At 36.9% G+C, this 20,950-nt stretch overlaps 1 protein-coding gene across 2 annotated transcripts in view; it reads right to left on the bottom strand.

The window, feature by feature from the left end:
- The window catches only part of Pde11 (Phosphodiesterase 11), a 346,062-nt gene that overhangs the window by 271,418 nt on the left and 53,694 nt on the right, over positions 1-20,950 (bottom strand). For both annotated transcript variants that reach the window (XM_073969743.1, XM_073969741.1), the window contains exon 3: positions 7,983-8,077. The gene's annotated coding sequence lies outside the window, so the exon portion shown is untranslated. The remainder of the gene's footprint in view (positions 1-7,982; positions 8,078-20,950) is intronic.

A 20,950-nucleotide genomic window follows, 5' to 3' on the forward strand; every position in this document is an offset into this window, starting at 1 on the left:
TATTTCTACGATTTGATAATAGTACGCAGGTCAATAAGGTTTTGTTTATGTTGAAGATCTTCCACTGGTCTTCTATATATAGAAAACTATCCATATGTAGGTAGAGGACCGAATACAGGTTTTCTATTTATAGCAGACCTTCCACAGGTCTTATATGGAAGGCCTTCCGCATGTGTTCTATTGATAGAAGCCTTACACATGTCGTTTTATATAGGTGGAATACCTTTCACAGTTCTTCTATAGATATAATATCTTTTACAGATAGATAGAAGACTTTCCACAGGGTTTATAGATAAAAAATCTCCCACAGGTTTTTTCTATTAATAGAAAACCTTCCACTATAAATAGAAAACCTTCCGCAGGTATATATAATTCTTTCCACAGGTTTTCTACAGGCCGCTTTTGTTAGAAGACCATCTTCTACGGATAAAAGACTTTCGATAGTGCTTCTGAACTCCCACAGGTAGATAAACGAGTTTCCACAGACGTTCCGCAGGTTTTCTGTAGGTAAAATATAGTAGATATAGATAGAAGACCTTTCACAGGAAAGCAAAATATATCTTCAGGTAGATATAAGACTTTCCACGGGTAATTAGAACACTTCCTCTTTTTACATATCTTCTTTAAATAGAGTTCCTTCCTCAGGTCTTCTATAGATGAAAGATCTACGGAAGGAAAACGTTCCACAGGTTTTCTATTGCTAGAAGACCTACAACATGTTTTCTGTTGACAGAGGAACTTCCAAGATCTTTTATAGAGAGACAACTTTCCACCGGTCTTCCATAGACAGAAGACTTTCCACAGGCTTTCTATAGATAAAGGTCTTCCAAAGGTAACATCTTTCCACAGGTCTTAATAGAAGACCATCCACTCTTTTTTAAGACCACTTTTTGACTGAAGACCATATTCTATTGATAAAAGACTTTCCATAGTGCTCCTTCTGATAGATGACGTATCTTCATTAGACAAAATGTTTTCTATAGATAGAATATTTTCTACAGGTAGATAGAAGACCTTCACAGGTAGATTCGTGATTTTCCACAAACCTTCCTTGGTAACAGATAGAAGATATAGATAGCAGACCTTCCACAGGTAGGTAGAAGCCCTTGAACAGGTATTTAATGGATAGAAGACCTTCCACAGGCCTTCAATGAATAGAATATATTCTATAGATGTCTTCCATTGACAGAGGAACTTCCACAGGTCTTCTATAGAGAGACTACTTTCCATCGGTCTTCCATAGACAGAAGACCTCCCACAGGCCTTCATAGAAGACCATCCACTGGTCTTTTTTCAGACCACTTTTTGACAGAAGACTATCTTTAATGGATAAAATACCTTCTATAGTGCTTCTGCAGATATATGACATATCTTCTTTTGTTAAAATATTTTCTATAGATGGAAATTTTTCTACAGGTAGATAGAAGACTTACATATGTAGATTCATTATTTTCCACAGACCTTCCTCAGGTTTTCTTTAGGTAAAAGATAAAAGATATAGATAGAAGACCTTCCACAGGTAAAAATATGTCTCAGAGGTAGATAGCAGACTTTCCAAAGGTAGGTAGAAGCCCTTGAAGTGGTATTTAATGGATAGAATACCTTCCACAGATATAGATTGAAGACTTTCCACAGGTAAAAGATCTCTCACAGGTAGCTAGAACAATTTTCACATATAGGTAGAAGCCCTTAAAGGTCTTTAATGGATAAAAGACTCTACATTTTGTAGGTCTTCTATAGATAGAACATATTTCTCAGGACTTCTATAGATGGAAGACGTTCCACAGGTTTTCTATTGCTAGAAGACATATCTTCTATTGACAGAAGACCTTCCACAAGCCTTCTAAAGAGAGAAAACTTTCCACCGGTCTTCCATAGATAGAAAGCCTTCCACCGGTCTGTTGTTAATAGAAGACCTTCCACAGGTCTTTCAAAGATAAAATACTTTCCGTAAGTTTACTATAAATAATAATACCCTTTTCCACATTGTGGTATAGGGTATAAAAACCTTTTAGAGGTAAATAAATGACATCCCACAGGTAGATAAGTCTTGCCACTGGCCTTCGTCAGACCACTTTTTGATAGAAAACACTCTTCTATGGATAAAATACCTTCCACACTGCATCTTCTGATATACTATTTATCTTCTATACATAAAATAGATAGAGGAATTTCCTTCCGCAGGTTTTGTATAGGTAAAAATAGAAGATATAGATAGAAGACATTTCACAGCCAAAACAGACCTCACACAAGTAGATAGAAGACTTTCAACCGGTATATAGAAGACCTTCTGTAAATAGAAGACCTTCCAAAGGTAAAATACTTTCCGTAAGTTTACCATAAATAAAAAAACATTCAGAGGTAAATAAATGACATCCCACTTGTAGATAAGTCTTGCCACTGGCCTTCGCCAGAACACTTTTTGATAGAAGACCATTTTCTATGGATAAAAGACCTTCCACATTGCTTCTGCTGATAGACTACGTATCTTCCATAGATAATATAGGTATAGGAATTTCCTTCCGCAGGTTTTGTATAGGTAAAAATAGAAGATATAGATAAAAGACATTTCACAGCCAAAACAGGTCTCACACAAGTAGATAGAAGACTTTCAACCGGTATATAGAAGACCTTCCACAGGTCTTCAATGGATAGTAGATCTTCCGCAGGCCTTCAATGGATAGAATACCTTTTACAGGCCTTCTATAGATGGAAGCCCTTCCACAAGTCAACAGGCCTTCTAGGAGACATTTCACAGCTAAAACAGATCTGCCACAAGTAGAGGGAAGCCCTTCCACCAGTTTTCTATTGCTAGAAGACTATCAACAGGTCTTCTGTCCACAGGTCTTCTATAGAGAGAAAACTTTCCACCGGTCTTCTGCAGATATTAGACTTGTAGTACTTCTATGGATAAAAGTACCTCCACAAGTCTTCTATAGATAGAATGCCTTTCACAGGTCTTCTTCTATTGAAAGAATACCATACAGAGGTCATCCCTTGAAGACCTTCCACATGTCTTCTATTAAAAAATACCTTCAAGATGTATTTTATTGATGGAAGGCTACCCCTAGAAATATAAGACCTTTCCCAGGTCTTATATTGATAACAGATCTTCTACGGACACGTATATAATATTTTCCAAAGTTATATAGAGAACCATTCACAGGTCTTCCATTGTAGGTAGATACAATACAGGTAGGTAGGAGACTTACAGTGAGACAGAAGACTTTCCACAGATTGACAGCAGACCTTCCAAGGACTTCTATAGGTAGAATATCTACCAGAGGTAGATAGAAGACGTTCCACAGGTCTCTACAAGTATTTAGAGAACTTTTCACGGGTTTGCTATTGAGAGAAGAAATGTCACCGGTTCTCTAGGGATAGATGACCTTCCAAAGTGCTGCTATTGATAACAAAAAAAAACACTAGTAGAGTTCAATCCTACGACGGCCGGTTCTATGCACCCGATTGACTCTGCTATAAAAAAATACCTTCGACAAGTATACTATTAATAGCAACCCTTTACAGGCAGATTGAAGATTTTCCACAGGTAATAAAAAGGCATTCTTAATGTCTTCACTAAATATAAGACCTTCCACAGGTTTCCTATTGACAACATACCTTCCACAAGGAGACAGACGATCCTTCAAAGTTTTCTAAAGGTAGAAGACATTCGCCAGGTCTTAAAATAGAAGACCTTTCACAGGTTGATAGGACCAAGGACTTCTATAAGTAGAATATCTCCCACAGGTTTCTGCAGGTCTGACAACTTCCTACAGGGAATTTCATTGTCTTCTATAGATAGACAACTTTCCTTAGGTTTTCTATTGAGAAAATAAATTTCGTCGGCTGTCTAGGCATAGATGACCTTCCACAGTTCTTCTATTGATACCAACAACCACTAGTAGAGTTCAAAGGCGGTAGGTTCTATGCACCGAATTGAATAGGAGAAATCTTCGTCCAGGTGCCGTCACATCAACAACTATGGGTTAGTGTTCGTATATTTTTTCATCAAGGGAGCGGCAATTTATACCGGAGTGCCTTTTTTGGTCCGTGCCGGGATAGAGATGAACCCCGGGTCATGGATCTGTTCCATTTGCCAGATTGGCATCCATCACATGTCAATCTAATGTAATATGTAGATTTAGGGAATGGGAGCACTTCTGAGGCTGCTATCGCCTAAGACGCTTCCAGGCAACTGGAACTTTTTGTTCTTCGGCGCCCCGGAACCCATCGTTTCTGCAATGCATCCCGGATACCCAACACATGCCCTGCATGTGGATTGCAATTGTTTAGCTGCCCAGCTAACCTCAGTCGTCTTTCTCGAGATTCTTTACGAACCCAGCCAGTCCAGGTTGCAGAATTTCAGAATGCAGACACAGAAGAAGCCTCCGTGATGAGTGGTATGCACATCCGTCTTGCACTCAGAAGATCTGCGGTTCAATCCCCAACCAGAACTCCAACATTTTCGTCGGTGGCAAATTGCCTCAGTGTAATGTTGGCATACATTTCCTAAGTATTCCAGCCATGAAAAACTTCTTTACATGTGGTGTCGTAAGACACACCGTTCGGACTTGGCGATAAAATTTAGGTCCCATATCATTGAGTCAATATGAATGCATCGACGTGCCCTCATTGATATGAAAGAAGACTCTCTGTCCCTTCGGGGATGTTGTGGGAATATATGTATGTGTATGGGCAGAGAGAAACCAGAACTAGATAACTAAAATAATACACGTTGTTGCGTTGCTACAACAAAAACTAGTATAGCAACTCTACAAAAATTCTATTGATTTAAATTTATCATGGCTTGTCCCCTTTTCACCCCATTTTTATACCCTCCACCATAGTGTGGAGGTTATATTATGTTTTTTCCGTTTGTAACGCATTTGCGACCCTATATAGTATATATGTATATTATTGATCAGGACAAAATTCTGAGTCGATCTTAGCATGTCCGTCCGTTCGTTCGTCTGTGGTAATCACTCTAGCATCCAGAAAAATGGAGATAGGACTCTGAAATTTTGGTAAGAAGCGTCTGTTATCTACAGGCAGGTCACGTTCGATGATGGGCTATATTGGTCGCCGTTTTTGTATAGCCCCCATATAACGGTACCGCCCGATTACAGGTATTTTGACGTTTTTAGTCGCATTTGCAGACCGAATTAGCTATAATTTGACATTTAGGGTTCCTAGTGATCAACAAACTTTTATTCTAAAAATTATGGGCATTGGTCCATGTTTTGGTATAGCCCCCATATAACGGTACTTCCCGATTTTCGGTGTTTTGAGAATTTTAACCACAATTTTTACCCGAACTAGCTGTAATTTGACATTTGAGGTTCTCAGTGGTCACTTCTCTACCAAAAATCGTCAATACAAGTCCATGTTTTGGAATAGCCTCCATATAACAGTACCTCCCGATTTTCGGTACTTTGAGGATTTTATCTAAAAATTATAAAAGAACTGATATTTGAGGTCCTCAGTGGTCACTAAACTTTTCTATCAAAAATCGTCAATATAGGTACATGTTTTGGTATAGCCCCCATATAACGGTACCTCCCGATTCTTGGTATTTTGAGGATTTTAGCTAAAATTTTTTCCCGAACTAGCTGTAATTTGGCAATTAAGGTCCTCAGTGGTCACTAAACTTCAATACCAAAAATCGTCAATATAAGTTCATGTTTTGGTATAGCCCCCATTTAACGGTATCTCCCGATTTTTGGTACTTTGAACATTTTAGCTACAATTTTTACCCGAACTAGCTGTAATTTGGTAATTAAGGTCCTCAGTGGTCACTAAACTGCAATACCAAAAATCGTCAATATAGGTTCATGTTTTGGTATAGCCCCCATTTAACGGTATCTCCCGATTTTTGGTACTTTGAGCATTTTAGCTACAATTTTTACCCGAACTAGCTGTAATTTAGCAATTGAGGTCCTCAGTGGTCACTAAACTTCTCTATCAAATAAAGTCAATATAGGTCCATATTTTGGTGTAGCCCTCATATAACGGTAGCTCCCGGTTTTTAGGCATTTTGAGAATTGTATCTACAATTTTTAAGCGAACTAGCTGTAATTGTACATTTAAGGTCCTCAGTAGTCACTAAACTTATCTACCAAAAATCGTCAATATAGGTAAATGTTTTGGTATAGCCCCCATATAGCGGTACCTCCCGATTATCGGTACTTTGAGGATTTTATCTAAAATTTTTAAGCGAACTAGCTGTAATTTGGCATTTGAGGTCCTCGGTGGTCACTAAACTTCTCTATCAAAAATCGTCAATATAGGTTCATGCTTTAGTATAGCCCCCATATAACCGTATCTTCCGATTTTTGTTATTTTGAGGATTTAAGCTATAATTTTTACCCGAACTAGCTGTAATTTGACATTTGAGGTCCTCAAATCAAAAATCGTCAATATAGGTCCATGTTTTGGTATAGCCTCCATATAACGGTATCTCCCGATTTTTGGTACTTTGAGGATTTTAGCTACAATTTTTATCCGAACTAGCTGTAATTTGACACTTGAGGTTCTCAGTGTCCACAAAACTTCTTCACTTAAAATCGTCAACATAGATCCATGTTTTGGTATAGCCCCTATAAAACGCTACCTCACGATTTTGGGTATTTTTAGGGTTTTACCTACAGTTTTTAATCGAACTAGCTGTAATTAGAATTTTGAGGTTATCTGTGGACACGCAACTTCTCCACCAAAAATCGAACTAGCTTTGATATATTCCCCTAGGTGTTACCTCTCACCTGACTGAACACATTTTTTAGATTAGGTTAGATAATTTAAGCATTTGGGGTGAAATTATAGTATTTTACTTAAGACTATTTTATGGTGGGGGGGTATAAAAAATTCGGAGTGGCCAAACTTAACGACTTTTTACTTGTTTATTCTGAAATAGTTGTAAAACGAGTGGCTACTGTTTAACAAAGGCTTGACCGCTCGATTGCTTTCTTAGAAGTTCGTTCGCCAGCTATAAAATGGGAAACACTTCAACTGTTAAACACTTTGTCAGCAAGAAAGGAGACAAAAATAATATACCATTAAAAATCTTAAAATGGAATATGAATAAAAAAAGCATTCATTGATATTATTGATTGATTTTCCTCTTGTTGTACAAAGGAATGGTAGCATTATGGTTATTACGATTTCTATTTTTTATACGATTCGTAGGATTCCCACACAAAAACACACACAATCCAAGAAAAGGTTGTTGTCCCAATCAAGCGTGTAAAGATGGATGACTTCCACAGAAGAATAGAAGAAAGAAAAAAATGAAGAAAACTTATAATGTAAGTTGTTGATATTTATTTGGTCAAGGCTCTATGACCAACGACCACAGATGATAATGTTGTTAAGATATTTGGGCGGGGGAATAACCATTGTCCAGTACTAAAAATCAAAAACGTCTGTTTGACGACAATAGCTGTTAAGGATTTGCAATTTTTTGCTAGGATTTTCTTTGCTTTCTAATTGAATACAAGTATTGAAAGGAAAGATTTGTTCGCTGATTGTTATTTTGTGTTATATTAAAAGTTCCTTTGTCCTTTTATTCCGTATTTATAATGGCAAGAATGTGGTTTTCGATTTTATAAAATGTTTAGATTTTAGATTGTAGCTCTGACACGCTTAAGGGTTCACAAAGAAATATTTTTTTACTCCAATATTAAGCTACCTTTTAAGCAGCTTAAGCTTTTACATGTAACCGTCATGCAGGGCTAGGCTTAACTGACCACACAATTTTTAAAATTAAAGGATGAAAACAGATGATTTAAAAATCCTTCTTTTATAACAAAATAATCCATCCTTCTTAATTTCACATGCTAACCTTGGTATAGGTTACCGAAGTTTGTAAATGTGGGTTAAGTATCACGCGTATTCATTCAAACATTATAATTACCTTTTTTGTTTATAATTAACCCAAATTATAAGATTAATAATTTTTGAATGTTTTGCTTTGAGGTACTTACCCACTTTTCGACGCGCACGCCAAAGCACTGGCGGTGCTGTGTTATTGGGTGAAGCCAGTGTGACGTTTCAAAAATTAACGTTTACAATAAAAAAACTGCAAAGAAAAAAAAACACAAAAATAAAATTAGGTGCAATATAATTAAATTTTAAAAGGTATAATCCAGGCAACTAGTAGCCTTGGCTAATTATTGCTAAACGCTTAAGAAAATCTAGTTTCTGTGGACATTCATAAAGTGTCCTTAAAGACAAACCTGCAGCATATGGTCGAGTATAAAACAAGTAAGAATGGCGTTAAGTTCGGCAGGGCCGAACTTGTTATACTCTCCACCACGAGTTGTATTGAAGTAGAGCTAATTATTCCTAAACGCTTAAGTAAATATAGTTTTTGCGGACATGCATAAAGTATCCGTAAGGACAAGCCTGCAGCATCTAGTCGAGTATAAAACAAGCAAGAAAGGCGTTAAGTTCGGCCGGGCCGAATTTGTTATACCCTCCACCACGAGTTGTATTCAAGTAAAATATAACAATTAGTTTCCTTTCGTTTATCAAGAAGACTAAATACAAAACAATGTGGATGCTTTACCTTCAAATTGCTGAAACCTTCAAAAACCTTCGGGAGGGTGCTATATAAAAACACCGACAAATTTCTGGCGGAAAGTTTTTAGACTTAAAGAAGATTAAATAACAATTTTCCGCTATTAAATACCAATTTTCCGATATTAAATACCAATTTTCCGATATTGTGGCTAAAACCTAAAAATACCGAAAATCAAGAGGAGCGCTTCTATGCCCAGCAAAAATACTCATTACAAAACCCCCTACTAAACTATTATTTTAACAAGGACATGTCGCGCGAAATAAGTAGTTATTTTTTATACCCTACACCACTATGTGGGGAGGGTATTATAATTGGTTTTGGCCAAAAAGTTTGTAACGCATCGAAGTAATGGTTGTAGACCCATACTTATATATACCAAAATGAATGTCTCGATGAGCTGAGTCGATCTGGCTATGTGTGTCCGTCCGTCCACCTGTCCGTCTGTCCATCTAAACCTTGTAATCACGCTACAGGTCGCAATTTTAATCGGATCGTCACCAAATTTTGGGTGTTGATGAGGGTCCCAGAGGGGAAGAAGCCTATTGATTTTGGTGATGGTCGGATAATATTCAGGGGTCGGAATGGGCAAAAAACTTATTTGATGCGGGTCCCTCAGAGGAAGAAGCCTATTGATTTTGGTGATAGTCGGATAATATTCAGGAGTCGGAATAAGCAAAAAACTTATGTGGAGAAAAGTCAATGGTTTTTCTTATGCGAATATCTCCGCTTCTAGTAGGAGTATTCCAAAAGGAAAGCCCGTCAATGGAAGAAGAAAAGATCTCCTTTATATTGATGCAGAGTATGTTGGCGTATTCCAACGGCAAAGCCTGTCAATGGAAGAAAAGAAAATATTACATTTACATTGGTGTAAAGTAGGTAGGTGAAGGTGGTCAAACAAGGTAGATACCACAATAGTCCGTAATGCATCCAATTCTTCCATTTTTTGCAATCACGCTTCTGGTCGCAATTTTGATCGGATGGTCACGAAATTTTGGTTGCTTCTGGGGATCCCAGAGAGAAATAGGCATATTATGTTTGGTGGTAGTCGGATTATATTCCCTAAAAGAAATGTTTACCAGTGAAAATCTTATGCACAGGGGCAGTGGTGTAGGGTTTCACATGGTCGGCCCCGTCCCGAATATAGCCTTTGCTCACTTGTTTACCACTAAATGAAGGAGTTAAATAAGTAATCACGACTTACTTACATAAGTGGCCAAACAATACCAACTTATAAAATAATGTGCTAGTAGGGGGTTTTGTAAAGAGTTATTTTGTTGGGTGGGGGATATAGGAAGACGTGGACCTATAAAAAATACCGAAAATCGGGAGGTACCGTTCTATGGGGGCTATATGAAGGCGAGGACCTATACCGACAAATTTAGAAGGGAAAGTTGAACACCCCCAATGAAGACTTAATACCAAATTTCAGCCATATCGGTGGAACATTGAGGCCACAACTTTCAAAATACCGAAAATCGGGAAGTACCGTTCTACGGGGGATATATGAATGCGTGGTCCAATATAGCCCATTTTCAATATCAAACATCCTAGGCGTGATAGAAACTTCTATACCAAATTATAAAGTTCTATCTTAAAAATTGCGAGCTGTATCTTGATTTCAACAGACGGACGGACAGACGGACATGGTTATATCTGACAGCGTAATGAGGCGAAGGTCACTCCTGCACAATTGTTCAAACATTTCTGAACTTTTGTGTGAGACTTACCTGAAGGAGTGGACCGATATGTCTTATCTTCGAACTTAAACTAAGTTTGGACAAAATATTAAGAAGACCTAATTTTGCAACGAACCGGTCCGAGAGTTATCTTGCGCTCCAACCACTACACACGGTGTCATAGGGTTTTTTTTGCACCTTTCAGGCTATTTTCTCAGAAAGTGTGGGCTTACCACTGATGAAACTTGAACGGTCGTATGGGAGGCAATGAATACAAGTTGTTACAACAAAAATCAAAACGATTCGAGAGCAGGTCCTAAACTGAACTTTTCTGAAGGGGTGGATCGATTGAGTCCATATTGAATCCTCATCTAAGTCTGGTAGAAATTTCACGATGTGCCTTCAATTAGTTATCATGCGCACAATTTTTTCCGAACATTTTCGAATTTTTGTGGGGAAGGTACCTGAAGGAGTGGACCAGAGGTCCGCAAAATGCCACTCGCTTTTAATGCATATTCGCGATTTCGTGCTTTTTTCATTGTTTGCTATTGCCATCTCTGTTTAATGCTATTGCTTGCTTTGCCTTTACTTTCATGAGTGTGTGCCAATTGCACACACACAACACACTACAAGAGCTCGTTGCCTTTTTTTTGCACGCTGCCTTCGAAAAAGCACGTTGCATTACAAAAAGCAGTAGATATTTCTGGTCAAATTTACATGTTAATAAACATAAAAAAAATAATGTTGAGACAATAAAAACAATTATTAGTTTAGTTTATCCTATTATTAAAGAAACTCAAAGAAAAATCGAAATTTGGCAAATGTATTCATTTATTCAAACAGAAGATGGTACGATACTGTGTGGTGGTATGCAGTATTGTGTATACTGCATTTGCTAATCGTGTGAATACAAATGTAAAAGCAAGCAAGCATGCACTAAAGCAGTGAATCATTTTTTGGGGTGAATCTGCTTTTTGCGCATTCATATTTTTTATATGCAAGGCACTGCACTATTCGCTTTTCGGAAAAGGCAATAGAGTGTGCCTTTTATATGCATTTTGCGGACCTCTGGAGTGGACCGATATTACCCATCTTCTAACTTAACGTTTGGACAAAATATTATTAAAGCCAAAATTTGGACAGAATCGGTTGATTCGTTCGAGAGTTATTGTGCGCTCAAACCAGACAGACGGACGGGCATGGCTAAATCAACTCCAAATTGTCTGAAACGGATTTCGTACAAACATACTTGGGGTCTAAAACCATTATTTCGTTGAGGCACATTTTGCCAGTATGAAAGTGTATATGGGAAATGTTGCCAATTATTTCATATTCCATTTCCAAAAATTTGAATTTTTTCTTTTCGCGCTACATTAACGATGTTTGGTACATAGGTTAAGAAAAATCCCCAGTACAAATCCGCTCGCGAGCAAATATTATTTCTGCTTTTAAGAAAAAATATTAAACGTAATCCGAATTTTTTGAAAATTTAGGTCGATTTACCAGTCAAAAATTACAAAAAAATAACAGTTTTAAATAAAGACTCCACGGGGAATAAAATGAGACCAAACTTATAATCATCGGGATAGTAGTTAGGATATTAAAGCCAAAATAAGCACAAAAAACTAATTTTGGTTTGGAATAATAGTTTTCACCTGCATTCTAGAGTTGAAAATATTGGAAAAATTCTATAGGAGTACTTCTTTTATTTTTCTTGAAACTCCCAAGAAAATGGGCGGATTTTGCTTTATCTACATTCACATAGAAGGTTTCCCATTGAGGAAAATTATCGGGTAGTTGAGATAAATCTTAAGGCTTCTTAAACGGAAATAGAGTTCAAATAAACCGTTTTATTTTATATACATTTTTTAAATATGTGTAACTCGCGTAATTATCAACATAATTTTGTATATTTTTCGAAATATAACTTGGACGCTTAGATGTAGCATCGGCTGCATCTAAGCATTAAAAAACCTATAAAACATCTCTAATTTGCGCAAAGTACAATAAATTTTGTTCCGCATCCGGTTTCAATGTCACCACGAAAGTCTAAATCCATATATATCTATTACAAGGCGATCAATCAGGAACCGTGGATGTAGCATCACACACTATTTTTTGGGATAAAATTAATGTAGCTCCCTTATCAGGGAAGTTTTTAAATCTCTGTTTCCGCAAAAATGAAGACGCTGCACTAGTTTTTTCATTGCAGTGGAAACGGCCCCCAGAATACGCGATAAAATGCGCGATATTTTCGAAAATAATTTTAGGTGATTTTCCTACCTTGGAATTTCTCGTACCTCGCTGCACTAGTTTTTCCATTGCAGTGGAAACGGCCCCCAGAATACGCGATAAAATGCGCGAAATTTTCGAAAACAATTTTAGGTGATTTTCCTACGTTGGAATTTCTCGTATCTCGCGTATAGTAGATGGAATTTTACGAGTAAAGATTTATTAGAACCGCAACGTAAAAATCTAAAATTTGCAATCAAGTACGAATGACAATTGTAAAAATTAGGCCCGAAAAATATGATTTTTAGAAAAATATTCGCACAAAATGTTCGTATTTAGATGCAGATTTCTGTGAAATAACTCAGAATCGCAAGATCTACAATCCTATATACGGAACCAAATTAGAAGAAATTTTCAAAAAAACACTTAAAATCTGGCTTTAAAAAGGTCAGCATCATTTAATGGTAGACTCAGATCAAATTTTGAGAAGTAATACACTGGAGAGATGATCCCTATTTAGTTCCCTTCTACTTTTACTTTGACGGGAAAATCGCGAAAAATGTGGTTTAATCGCAAATAGAGAGAAAACAAAAAAGACACGTTGGCTTCAACCCATTTTTACCCATTATATAACATAAATGTAGCCACAGCTTCCACGCAAATTAACTTTTAAGGCCAATATATTTTGCCAAGTCTAAAAACATTTCATTTTATCCGAAAGCATTTAATTTATATAATACTCAACCACATTTCGCGCGTTATTACAGGCTAAACCTTGTCTTCAACTATGTTAAATTTTCAAAAATATTGCCCATATACCCTTGATAGCATAAATGCTGAGGTTATAACAATTGAACAGCTTGAAAAGGGTTCGCAAGGACATCCGTCTGAAAACAAATCAAGAGGATCCGTAAGCATTCGTCGAACTGCACTTTGGCGAAAAATTTGGAAATTTTCCTGAAGAAGTGAAACGATTACACTGTGCCACAAATTGGAACTCAAGGTCTGTGCGGTGGAAAATTCCTTCTGGAGATGAAAGCCCTTAGTGAGTATATTAAGAACCCAAAAGGAAATTTTCCCCATAGGTCAAATTTCTGAGATATCACGCGATGAATTTTTTGAATTTTCGCATATGATGCTTGAGAAAATAGCTTTATATCTCTGTTTGCCGTTATTGTAGCTTCGCTTTGAGATTACATGTCTTCAGTCAAATCGAATGGCGAATTTTTTTGTAGAACATTTCATTCTTCTAACTCAATTCCTTTCATGACCTTTTCGTCCTTTCTTTCTTGAACCGTATTAAAAGTACCACAAGATGAGATTTTACAGCATCCAAATATTCCACAAAAATATTGCTTAGAGAATTTTAGGTACGGTTCTAATTGACAACTAATCGATATTGTCACGTTTTCATTGTCCTTTTTGACGTTTACCCGGTTTTTGTTCAGAAAAAACCTATGTTTTGTTTTTCTGTATATTTGTTATTTGTCATGTATTGGTAGGAAGACATACCCATTGGTTATCGCTTATATTGACATCTGGGATGTATCTGAAATATTTACCATATATAGCTCCCGATATGCTAAACACGTTAATGACAAATTTTCTTGGAGAATAGATACGGTTATCTAATATTTTGAACTGGATATATCGATATAAAACACGGATTTTGTACCGATTTTAAGTAACCGATTAAGGTTATATGTATACCCTAAAATTTGTAACAACTTGTACCAATTGTTGCTGGAAGTCGTCTGTTAACACAAAAAACCAGCAAAAGAGAGCGATTCGAGAGAGACATTTTGACAGTTCTTTCATTGGGAGTGTGCAAATTCTTGCTGGACAAATTTCTTCTAGCAAGCACTAGCAATTCTTCTTCTTCCTGAAAACAGTCAATCATCTGTTTTTAGTTTTTTGTTGATTTATGTTTGTGAATATTAAAAACTATTTTATTGTGGAAATAACATAGTCTAACCCCCATTATTACAAGTCTTCTTTTGTTATATTTTGGATTTACCGAACAGATTTAGAGCGTTCCGCTTAACATAAAGTTAAAAGTGATGATTGAATTTCAAGGAGGAGCTTCTTGGCATTAACTTTCAATGTAAAAATTATATTTTTAATGCCTCCAAATTGGTTTATTTTGCATTTTCAAATCCATCAGATAGTAAAAGAACACATATAATAATGGCCCTAATTGTATTGTTTTATGGAGAACAAATTTGTAGTGGAAAAAATACTTTTTGTTTCATTTTCTTTTTTATTTTTAATAAAATACAACTTGTTTGCTTCCTTTGTTGGCGGACAAATTGTTCTGTTTTGGCAAGTCAGCTGATTGCTTGCTGGGTTTTGCTGGGAAGGTGTCTGTTTACTTTTTACAATTTTCTAGCAAAAGAGAATAAAAACCCCTTACTCTCTGAGAAAGTTCTTGCTGGACAATTCTTGCTGGGAAAGTAACCAAATAGACTTAAAAATGCCAATCAGAGAAAATAAATTTTTTGACAGCATCTTACCTGAGTTCGGTGCTAAAACAAAAAACCCGTATTCTTGAACCGTTTTTAAGGAAAAATTTCACTGCGCGTAAATATGAAGATCAAAGCTTGGTGGGTAAAATATTCTTTTTGCCGATAAAAGTGGATGAAGTTAATATTATGAACCCGGAAGGACAGTTATGCCTTAGGTCAAACTTCTGAGTTATAGCGAAATGGAATTTATGTTACGGGTTTATTGCCGTGCTCTTACAGTTTATCAAGAATGTATGCATCACGCCATAACTCAGAACTTGACCTATGGGGGAAATTTCCTTTTGGATTCTTAATATACTCACTAAGGGCTTTCATCTCCAAAAAGAATTTTCCACCGCACAGAAACCTTGTTGCACAGTGTTATTACTAATATTACGATTTACAAAGTTTGGATCAAAGTGGTAACTCTCTCCGAGAGTTATTGTTTTACCGAAATAGTATGAACTTTTGTGGCGCCAGTATCCGAGAGAGTAGACCGATATGATCCAGTTTGGACAAAATATTACTAGGTACGAAGTTTAGGCTAAACCGATGATTCATATGACTCAAACCGGCGGGCGGGCAGGACTAAATAGACTCCACGCTGTCTTAAACAGATTTCGGTCAAATATATTTGTACCACAAATATATCTATTATTTCGATAAAAATACATTTTTCATAGTATCAAAATGTAAATAACCTCTAAACTGACGCTATAACGATATGTTTGAAGTCAGACCATGCCTTAAGAAATGTTTATAATTGTTCCACAAACATCCCATACGGGACAAGGGAGACTTCTCTCATATCAATGAGTGCACCGCGCGATTCATATTAGCTTAATGATATGGGACCTACTGTTTATCGACGAGTCCGAATGGTGTGTCCAAAGACACCACTTTGTAGAGAAGTTTTACATGGCTGAAATAACTCAGGAAATGTCGCCAACATTACTGAGGGGTATTTTGCCACCGTTGAAAATTTTGATGTTGACTGGCCGGGAATCGAACCCACGGCCTTTAGCGTGCAAGGCGAGTGTACATACCATTGCACCACGGTGGCATTAAGAAATGCTTACTGATTTTATATATAGAAGGTACCAAGTCTCCCTCTGAATAAACCTATTGACAAATGATCCACACATTAGGCGAACAAGAAAATTAAGAAACGACAACAAATGGTTCCGTCAGACTATTGACCATTACATCTGTCCTATAGCTGATCAAATGTTTTTTATTTATTAAAATATAGATTTGTTAAATGAATAGGCGACACAATTGGCGGATGGTTGCATTCTATTGCACAATTAATTAATTGCATGGCATTTTTATTGTTAATAGATGTTATTTAAGTGATTACTGTCAGTCAATCTTGACAATATATTGCCTTATCTTGAATATATCTATACAAAAAAATAATAAACGGCTGCTTTATGGAGGCAGATGACAAAGGAATGGTTAAAAAACTACATGCATAGGTATATGTATGTGTGTCGCATGCCTATATCGTATGTAGAGATAAACATCACTATATATGTATGTGGGCATAAAGCCAGATTAAATATGTCTATGAAATTGATATTGCATTCAACTTGCTCCCCGTTCTTTCTTCCTCAAACCTTGGTTATTACGACAGCTACCCTTGTGCAATCAAAACAGTTTTTCTCGCTATTTATTTTGCGGTGGTGTTAATTAAACACGATTTTAATTATAGGTTAACATTTTACAACTACAACATCTATAACTAATTAATGCAATCCCTTTCTAATTGTTGCCCCCTTCTTTTTAATTATTTTGACATATTTGAAATATTTTTTTCTTCAGATGTTTTAGATTAAAATTAATTATTAATTGTGGCGTTACATGGCGCCCAATTGACGTAGCGTGATCGCTGGCCACCACCGCAACGCTAACGATCATCAGCTTGTTATAAGTCCCTCCTGCCTCTTTGCTGATTTCTTATTTAAGTGACTGGGTCACGTCAATTGTTTTTGTTTTGCGCGCTTTTAAGTGGCAGTAGCGCAGTTCTTGAGTTAATTGGAATGTTTTTTTAGTACAAAAACAAAGGGAAGCTAAATTTCCATTGTTATGGATTTATAATCACTCCATCAAGACTACAATTATTTACAAATTGTTTTAGAACGATGTTTTTGTTGTATTTTAAAGTTAATTGCAGTCAAGTGTTGTGACGAGAACCTAAATCGTGTAATATTTAATAAATTGCAGGCACTCTATAAAAGGACAAATTATTTTCTTAAAACGTTCGATCAAGACCAAGTGACGTAATGGGTCTGGTAGAAGACCATTAAACCATCGAAATAAGTGGGGAAATTCAAAACTATAACTTTGAATAAGTCTACCGTAACATTGAAGATCAATATGATAGACCGTTTCCGAAAGAAAATGTACCTCTAAAGACCCTTTCTGAAAGAAAAGGTGCCTCTCTAGACCCTATCTGAAATAAAGGGTGTCTCTATAGACCATTTCTAAGAGAAAGAATAAAAAAGGGTGCTTCTGTAGACCCTTTATGAAAGAAAGCGTGCTTCTACAGACTCTTTCTGAAAGAAAGGGTGCTTCCATAGATCCTTTCTGAAAGAAAACGTGCTGCTTTAGACCCTATCTAAAAGAAATTGTGCTTCTATAGACCATTTCTGAATAAAAGGGTGCTTCTATAGACCCTTTCGAAAAGAAAGGGTGCATCTATAGACTCCTTCTGAAAGAAAGGGTGTCTCTATAGACCATTTCTAAGGGAAAGAATAAAAAAGGGTGATTCTATAGACCCTTTCTGAAAGAAAGAGTGCTTGTATACAACCTTTCGGAAATAATGGGTGTTCTATAGACCCTTTCGGAAATAAAGGTTGTTCTATAGACCGTTTCGGAAATAAAGGGTGTTCTATAGACCTTTTCGGAAATAAGGGGTGTTCCTATAGACCCATTCTGGATTAAAAGATGGTTCTATAGATAGTCTCTGAATGGAAAGGTGCTTCTATAGACCTTTTCTGAAAGAAAGGTACTGATTTTGACCCTGTCTGAAAGAAAGGGTGCTTCTATAGATCCTTTCGGAAATAAATGGTGCTTCTTTTAATCTTTTCTGAATTAAAGACTTCTTCTATAGACCCTTTCAGAAAGAAAGGGTGATCCTGTAGACCCTTTCTGAATGAAGAGGTGCCTATGTAGACCATTTCTGAAAGAAAGGGTGCTTCTACGGGCCTTTTCTGAAAGAAAATATGCTTCTATAGACCCTTTCTGAAAGTGTGCTTCTATAGACCCTTGCTGAAAGTGTGCTTCTATAGACACTTTCTGAAAGGAAGGGTGCTTCTACAGATCCTTTTTGAAAGAAAGGGCGCTTGTTTAGACCGTTTCTGATATAAAGGGTGTTTCTATAGTCCCATTCTGAAAGAAAGGGTGCTTCTATAGTCCCTTTCTGAAAGAGTGGGTGCTTCTATAGACCTTTTCTGAAAGAGATTGTGCTTCTACAGGTCCTTTATGAAAGAAAGGGCGCTTGTTTAGACCATTTCTGAAATAAAGGGTGCTTCTATAGACCTTTTCTGAAAGAAAATGGGCTTCTATAGGCTCTTCCTGAAAGAAAGAATGCTTCTATAGTCCCTTTCTAATAGAATGGGTGCTTCTATAAACCCTTTCTGAAAATAAGGGTGCTTCTATAGGCCCTTCCTGAAAGAAAGAATGCTTCTATAGTCCCTTTCTGAAAGACTGGGTGCTTCTATATTCCCTTTCTGAAAGACTGGGTTCTTCTAATTTCCCTTTCTGAAAGAACGGGTGCTTCTATAGTCCCTTTCTTAAAGAACGGGTGCTTCTATAGTCCCTTTCTAAAAGAAAGGGTGCTTCTATAGTCCCTTTCTAAAAGAAAGGGTGCTTCTATAGTCCCTTTCTTAAAGAAAGGGTATTTCTATAGCCCCTTTCTGGAAGAAAGGGTGCTTCTATAGTCACTTTCTGAATGAAAGGGTGCTTCTATAGTCACTTTCTGAATGAAAGGGTGCTTCTATAGTCGCTTTCTGAATGAAAGGGTGCTTCTATAGTCCCTTTCTGAAAGAAAGGGTGCTACAATAGTCCCTTTCTAAAAGAAAGGGTGCTTCTATAATCCCTTTCTAAAAGAAAGGGTGCTTCTATAATCCCTTTCTGAAAGAAAGGGTGCTTCTATAATCCCTTTCTGAAAGAAAGGGTGCTTCTATAATCCCTTTCTGAAAGAAAGGGTGCTTCTATAATCCCTTTCTGAAAGAAAGGATGCTTCTATAATCCCTTTCTGAAAGAAAGGGTGCTTCTATAATCCCTTTCTGAAAGAAAGGGTGCTTCTATAATCCCTTTCTGAAAGAAAGGGTGCTTCTATAATCCCTTTCTGAAAGAAAGGGTGCTTCTATAATCCCTTTCTGAAAGAAAGGGTGCTTCTATAATCCCTTTCTGAAAGAAAGGGTGCTTCTATAATCACTTTCTGAAAGAAAGGGTGCTTCTATAATCCCTTTCTGAAAGAAAGGGTGCTTCTATAATCCCTTTCTGAAAGAAAGGGTGCTTCTATAATCCCTTTCTGAAAGAAAGGGTGCTTCTATAATCCCTTTCTGAAAGAAAGGGTGCTTCTATAATCCCTTTCTGAAAGAAAGGGTGCTTCTATAATCCCTTTCTGAAAGAAAGGGTGCTTCTATAATCCCGTTCTGAAAGAAAGGGTGCTTCTATAATCCCTTTCTGAAAGAAAGGGTGCTTCTATAATCCCGTTCTTAAAGAAAGGGTGCTTCTATAATCCCTTTCTGAAAGAAAGGGTGCTTCTATAATCCCGTTCTTAAAGAAAGGGTGCTTCTATAATCCCTTTCTGAAAGAAAGGGTGCTTCTATAATCCCTTTCTGAAAGAAAGGGTGCTTCTATAATCCCTTTCTGAAAGAAAGGGTGCTTCTATAATCCCTTTCTGAAAGAAAGGGTGCTTCTATAATCCCTTTCTGAAAGAAAGGGTGCTTCTATAATCCCTTTCTGAAAGAAAGGGTGCTTCTATAATCCCTTTCTGAAAGAAAGGGTGCTTCTATAATCCCTTTCTGAAAGAAAGGGTGCTTCTATAATCCCTTTCTGAAAGAAAGGGTGCTTCTATAATCCCTTTCTGAAAGAAAGGGTGCTTCTATAATCCCTTTCTGAAAGAAAGGGTGCTTCTGTAATCCCTTTCTGAAAGAAAGGGTGCTTCTATAATCCCTTTCTGAAAGAAAGGGTGCTTCTATAATCCCTTTCTGAAAGAAAGGGTGCTTCTATAATCCCTTTCTGAAAGAAAGGGTGCTTCTATAATCCCTTTCTGAAAGAAAGGGTGCTTCTATAATCCCTTTCTGAAAGAAAGGGTGCTTCTATTATCCCTTTCTGAAAGAAAGGGTGCTTCTATAATCCCTTTCTGAAAGAAAGGGTGCTTCTATAATCCCTTTCTGAAAGAAAGGGTGCTTCTATAATCCCTTTCTGAAAGAAAGGGTGCTTCTATAATCCCTTTCTGAAAGAAAGGGTGCTTCTATTATCCCTTTCTGAAAGAAAGGGTGCTTCTATAATCCCTTTCTGAAAGAAAGGGTGCTTCTATAATCCCTTTCTGAAAGAAAGGGTGCTTCTATAATCCCTTTCTGAAAGAAAGGGTGCTTCTATAATCCCTTTCTGAAAGAAAGGGTGCTTCTATAATCCCTTTCTGAAAGAAAGGGTGCTTCTATAATCCCTTTCTGAAAGAAAGGGTGCTTCTATAATCCCTTTCTGAAAGAAAGGGTGCTTCTATAATCCCTTTCTGAAAGAAAGGGTGCTTCTATAATCCCTTTCTGAAAGAAAGGGTGCTTCTATAATCCCTTTCTGAAAGAAAGGGTGCTTCTATAATCCCTTTCTGAAAGAAAGGGTGCTTCTATAATCCCTTTCTGAAAGAAAGGGTGCTTCTATAATCCCTTTCTGAAAGAAAGGGTGCTTCTATAATCCCTTTCTGAAAGAAAGGGTGCTTCTAT

The sequence above is a fragment of the Musca autumnalis genome, unplaced genomic scaffold (assembly GCF_047663935.1).
Source record: "Musca autumnalis isolate F117 unplaced genomic scaffold, ASM4766393v1 scaffold_2, whole genome shotgun sequence".
NCBI lineage: Eukaryota > Metazoa > Arthropoda > Insecta > Diptera > Muscidae > Musca > Musca autumnalis.